Source organism: Ammospiza nelsoni, chromosome 1 (assembly GCF_027579445.1).
Source record: "Ammospiza nelsoni isolate bAmmNel1 chromosome 1, bAmmNel1.pri, whole genome shotgun sequence".
NCBI classification, from domain to species: Eukaryota; Metazoa; Chordata; class Aves; order Passeriformes; family Passerellidae; genus Ammospiza; species Ammospiza nelsoni.
Genome location: NC_080633.1, coordinates 5,090,721 through 5,096,720, shown reverse-complemented (window position 1 = coordinate 5,096,720; position 6,000 = coordinate 5,090,721). Strand labels below are relative to the sequence as shown.

The 6,000-nt window shown below is 55.6% G+C and overlaps 1 protein-coding gene across 2 annotated transcripts in view; it reads left to right on the top strand.

Annotated features, from left to right (window-relative positions):
* Nucleotides 1-421: 421 nt before the first annotated feature.
* Nucleotides 422-6,000, top strand: part of LOC132081293 (mitogen-activated protein kinase kinase kinase 3-like) — an 83,356-nt gene continuing 77,777 nt past the window's right edge. For both annotated transcript variants that reach the window (XM_059484924.1, XM_059484915.1), the window contains exon 1: nucleotides 422-526. The gene's annotated coding sequence lies outside the window, so the exon portion shown is untranslated. The remainder of the gene's footprint in view (nucleotides 527-6,000) is intronic.

The following is a 6,000-nucleotide window of genomic DNA, read 5'->3' as shown; positions in this document are numbered from 1 at the left end:
GATCGGGGTTGCACCCGGGTATCGGAGTTGCACCAGGGTTTCGGAGCTGCCCCAGAGTTTGGGAGCTGCCCCAGGGGTCGGAGTTGCCCCAGGGTTTCGGAGCTCCCCGTGTTTTGGAGCTGCCGCGGGGGTCGGGGTTGCCCCCTGGTTTCGGAGCTGCCCTGGGAATCAGAGTTGCCCCCGGGGTTTCGGAGCTGCCCCGGGGCTCTGAGCGGCCGCAGGGTCGGAGTTGCCCCCGGGTCTCGGCGCCCCGAGTGTCGCCCCCCAGCGGCGGGGCAGGGCCCGGCCCCGCTCGGTCGGTCGGTGCCTGGCGGGGCCGGTCCGCCCCCGTGCCCGTGCCCGTCCCATTGGCCGCGGCGGCTCCGCGCGTCACCGCTTCCTCCCGCTTTTGTGCGCCGCCCCAGCTGAGCTCCAGCCGAGCGGAGCTGAGCCGAGCGGAGCCGTTCGGGGCCGCGCCAGCCGCTGGGACCCGACGTGGTGACACCAGCCCCGGGTGGCCGCGCATGTCCCTCCGCGGGTGACCCCGGTAAGTCCGTCCGTCCGTCCTAACCCCCTCTTTCCGCGGGCGCCGGCTCCGAGCCTCCGTGAATAGTTTCGTTCTTTTAATTATTTTACTGTCTGCAGCGGTGACCGAGAGTTTTGCAGCCGGGTCTGGCTTCCGTGGGTTTTTCTTCCTTCCTTTCTGGCCTAGCCAAGTGGGAGCTTGTCCCTGCGGCCGTGTTTGGGGAGCCGTGGGGGGGGTCCCCAAGGGTTCTCCCCAGCACGGGTGGCCGTGTCCGTGGGTGCGGAGCGGATTGAAGGGCTGCCCTTCCCCGGGGCTCCCCGCACACCCCCGCCTGATGCTGCTGCTCTCGGGTCGCTGTTGTCCCCAGGTTGTCGCCTGGGTGCCTGTCCCAGCTGCAGCTGCTGACAGCGAGCGCCGGGATTAGACTCCAAACCCGTTTTGGGATGCGCTGGCGTGTGGAGCCAGCGGTTTCGGGATGCGGTCGCTTGGGTGCCAGCTCCCTGGAAAGCATCCAGGGAGGTGCGGGGGTTCTTGGCCATCCCTCGCTCTCCTGCAGAGCTCTCCCTCCACCGTCTGTCCGGAGCGGTGAGGATGGGATGAGCGCGGGGAGGAAGGCTCCCCGAAACCCGGACCCGCGTGGTGCGAGCGGCCGGCGGAGCTGGGAGAGCTGGATTTCGGGGAAAGCTGGATTTCGGGGAAAGCTGGATTTCTGGGAAAGCTGGATTTCTGGGAAAGCTGGATTTCCACCCGGACGGAGCGAGCGGCTGCCGGGGGGCTGTGCCACGAGCCGGGATGATGCTCAGGAAGGATCTGTGCTGCCGGCACCGAACTCCAGCCCTGCGCGGCTGTGCCGGAGGAGCGGAGCAGAGGTGGGAGCCGGGGACCGGCCGGGCAGGTCCTGCAGGGTAGCCAAGTACGGATCTTGCTGGCCCTGATACAGCCCGGAGAGAGGCTTCTCCCTCGGCTGCTGCCTTTATCATCCTCTTCAACTCCTGTTTATAAACCAGTCGTTTTTGGTAGTGGACCTGCTCCTGGTTCGGGGAAGGGTCTTGCATGTGTTGCTGGTGCATGAACCAAAACCACCTGGCTCACTTGGGATTTCGAGGCTTGGGATTTGTGCAGGGTTTAAGCGATCCCAGGGATTTCTAGGGTCAAGCTATTTCACTTCTTTGTTGAGAGTGAATGGTTGGGGGGAATTTCTTTCTGTGACACCTTCTGGATTTATTTGGAGTCTGGTATGTGCAGTTTGACGTAGCTCCATGCAGGATTTGTGCATGGAGTGCAGCTCTGGGAAGCAGCTCCTCAGGTGTGCATGAGATCAGTTGCATTTGGGGCTTTGCTCTGCCTGTGTCATATGGTCCAATTTCCAGAACCCCTAACCTGACATTAATTATAAACAGGGATTCAAGGTTTCCCAGGGCTCCTGCTGATCAGGGCAGACCTCCACAGCTGGGCACAGTCTTTGCCCTGGGAAGGTTGTGCAGCTTGTAAAAGCTCCTCTGTTGAGGCAGGACGCAAGGCTGCATGGGCTGCCAGCCTGGTGGGATGTGGATGTAAAGAAGCTTTTATACCTTCCTCGTGTGAACGTGTTTTGGTGCCGCAATTTTTTCCATGGCTCCTTAATCTCCACCAGGAACCCGCAGCTCTGCCATGTCAACGTGTGCTGATGGGCAATGCATTTATTTTTTTGGAGGCTCTCAGAGCCTGTGAGGGAAGTGTTCTCACACAGAGAGAGATGTGGTCTGGATTTTCACCCAGACGAAGCGACTCCGGCGCAAAAATCCGGCGGCTGCAGCGGCCAGAGGAGCGGCTCCGTCCCGTCCGGAACGTTCCTGCTGCTCCCTGATGCTTCAGGATTTTTCTCCTGCAGCTTGGACTTGATGCTCTGAGAATTTTCCCATTGGGAAGATGCCTGGTGAGGCTGCCATGGTGTGTCTGGCTCCCTGGCAGAGCCGTGGGATGGAGTGTGCTGCTGCAGCATGGAGAGCGATGTGCTCCCAGATGGACGTGGGAATGAGCGCGAGGGCTGGCAGCATCCTCTGCTCTGCTGGATCTGGCCCTGCTGTCGGGGACCTGCTGGTCGAGGCTGGAGGGAAGTGAGTCAGGCTTTGCTGTAAGAAGGGATATCTTTTATTAGACTGCTCGGGGAAGGCAGGCTGGCTTTGGAGTGCACGTAGAAGAAAAGAGGCAGTGATTGCTTGGAGTCTGCCTCGGCTCTCCAGACTGAAGGAATCATCTGAAAGAAAATTAAGAAAAAGATTCAACTCCAGTTTAAGCTGTGCAGTTCATCTGGCCTAAGGAAGCACATTTCATCCCTCTGGACTCCTTAGATCCTGAGATGGCATGCATGTCCCTGTCCTGTGTTGCACCTGCCAGCCCTTCACAGGAGGTGGCCGAGCATTTTCCAGGCTGGCTCCTACAGGGATGGTGCTCACTGATGCCTTCTGTGGCTCAGTGGGATGCTGGGCTCAGTCCCTTCCACTCCCCTCTTTGCACAGAGCACAGGCCAAGCACAGTGTGCACACAAATGTGCAGAATGTCAGCTGTGCACTGGGGAGATGGAAAATGCAGTGTGGAGCCATAACAAGTGGAATATGGATTTAAATATTTTTATTACTTCCCCAGACAGGGGGGGAAGCTATAGATGGCCCACTGATACTGAACCTGGCAGCTTCACCCTCAATCCCCAGGCTTTATTTATTTAGATATTTAACCTCCACAAGAGGAAATGGGTGACCAAAATGTTTTTGGTGAGTCCCTCCAAGGAGTAGGTCCCCTTTCCCACAGGCCAGGGCAGTTCAGCATTTCTTTCTGGCACCTTTTCTGCCTTTGCTGAGTGCAGTGTGAGATGCAGACTGGTGAATGTCATCTCAGTTGTGCCTGAACCACGCTGTCTCTGCAGGCTGGCCCCTATCCCATGTGGCATGAGCCTTCATCTGATGTGGTCAGTGCTGTGGTGAGCATCAGACAGGCAAGATAAGGGGTTTTCTGTCTGTGAAGGTGCAGGTGAGCATGCAGGAGTGTGGATGTGGGGGCATTTCTGTTTGCTTTCTGTCTGTCCCTGCAGTTCTGATCTGCTCTAGCCAAATAATTTTCCTGTTAGTCACTAAAATGCTGCTGGTGCCCAAATCAAGGGTGGCATTGGCACAGGCTGCCCAGGGAAGTGGTGGAATCACCATCCCTGGAAGAGTGCAAAAACAGTGTGGATGTGGCACTTGGGGACGTGGTTTAGAGGTGGATTTGGCAGTGCTGAGTTAATGATTGGACTCAGTGATGTCAGAGGTCTTTTCCTGCCTTAACAATTCTATCATCTAACCAGTCTGTCTCAGTTCATCTTTAATGACACAAATTAATAGCTAAGATCTCCTTTAAAAACTGATGCCTTGCTCTCCCAAGGCCCTGGGAAGCTGTTCCCTGCAGCAGACCTGTTGCATGGGCATGAGGAGCATGGGAAGAACACTCTGTAGGGGCTGCAGGCAGGGGGTTACCTGGCTCCCTGCTTTGTTTTGGCAGTGGGGATTTGTGCCAGGATCTTCCCCTGGAGCCACAGGGCTTGGATGGTGGAAGAAGCAGCATCAGCCTGGCCCGTGATGGGGACCCTTGCAGCTCTACATCCCTGTCTCTGTGACCAGGGATGGGGACACAGCATTGCATGTCATCTCTGTGTCTGGTCTCAGGTGCCAGCTCCTGTTCCCAGGGTACCTGGAATGTCTGTGAAGGGAGCCCAGAGGGTTTGACCTGGGCATTCTGAGTCATTTAGAGGTCAAAAGTGAAAGGTGCACCTGTACCCTCTAGAAGAGGGGGTTCAGCTCCCAGATGCCTTCCCCAAACACCTTTTTTAATATAAATATTAGTGGAGACAAAGTGGCTCAGAATTAACGAGAATCCGTGGCTGGTTCTGCTCTCCTGATTCAAACCCCAGGCCGGCCACCATTTTACGCAGAACTAATCATCACTTCTGCACGAGCCTGTGTGATTTTATCCTCTGCACTCTGGGGAGTGCAGCCCAGGCAGAGAAGGAGCTGTAGGAGCAGTGAGCAGGGTGGAGCTGAGCCAGCCTGGCTCAGGAGCTGCCCGGGCCAAAGTCCGGCTGGCACAGCGCGCCGTGCCCGGCGGCTCCAGCGGATCCTGGAAGGAGCTGGCCCGGCTCCTGCGTGGGCTGCTGTGCAAACACCCGTGCTCAGGCCAGCTCCCGGGTGCTGGGAGGGTGGCTCAAGCCTTCAGGTGGAGATTAAACACCAAATTGCTTGGAAAAATCCAGCCCTGGGTGGGTGGGTTGGAGGTGCTCCGCAATGCTCGCGTGGCCAAGTGACAGAAAGTCATCTGATTGATAGCTGGGTGATTCACATGGAGAAAAAGACTTTGTACTGTTGCTTTGGGAAAGTAATTTGTGAGATAAGAAGCCTTTGTGATGGAGGTAGGAACGCCTTGAATCCATCAGTGCTCTGTGGCCCCTGCAAAGCTTTGAGTGCTCCTATTTCGTTATAGTTATGTTTGTCTTGTCCACCTGCAAGTGTGCACTGCACAGTGGCCTTCAGGTGCTCCTAAATCCCCAAGGAAATAGTGAAAAATTTGCAGATCACTGTCCTTAGCACAGCTATTGTGTGTAAGAGTGAACCCTGTGCTGAACTGGTGCAGAGGGTCAGAGGAAATGCTGCTGCTTTGGCACATCTGATGAGGTCTGTCCTTGTCCTGCCGTCCTGAAGTGGTCAGGACTGGGTGATCACTGTAAATCCCTTTCAATTGAACTGTTCCATTCCATGGATGTGCATCGAAGTCCCTTGTGATGGGCATGGTGGATTACTCAGATTGCTGACTAGTTTTGTGCTGCAAACTCTTGTTTTGGGGGCTTTCAATATTACAGAGCTGTAGGCTGTGGTCTCCTCTTAAATAAGCAAGGATAGAAACATGTTGAGTGGTATTTCCCTTTTAGAGCAGAAGTCAAATCATCACAGTCTAGTTGTGAACTGGAAATAGTGCAGTGCCATCCACAGTAAATAAGAGCCCAGAAGAATTTAGCAGATCCTGAATTCTTCACAGTGAGCTATCTGCACCTTTTACTGTGTGAGGTGGCAACAGGGATGCTCTATCCCAAACCATGAGGATTCTGCAGGAGGGTGGGGGACACAGGGTGATGGGCACAGCTGGCTCTCACCAGCTCTTAATAACAGTGAGATCTTGCCCAGATACAAATTTAAAGCTTTGGGCATCCCCTGCATGGGGCAGTGATTGATAAGGAAGGGTTGTTTGAGGAGAAGGTGTGAGGGTGAGATTTGTTATCACAGGGCAGAACAGGTGAAAGTGCACACGGAAAAACTCTCAAATACCCTCTTCCTCTCAGCCTCTCTCCTCTTCCTCTCTGTCCCTGCCTGGGGAGTGCCCTGGGGAATTGTCTCCCTTTTGCAGGGTCAGTGCAGTGTCATTGCCGAGGGCAGCTGATAACCTATTATCTACAGCTTGGTGATGCAGATGGGGGCTGATGATAGTGTTAGCCA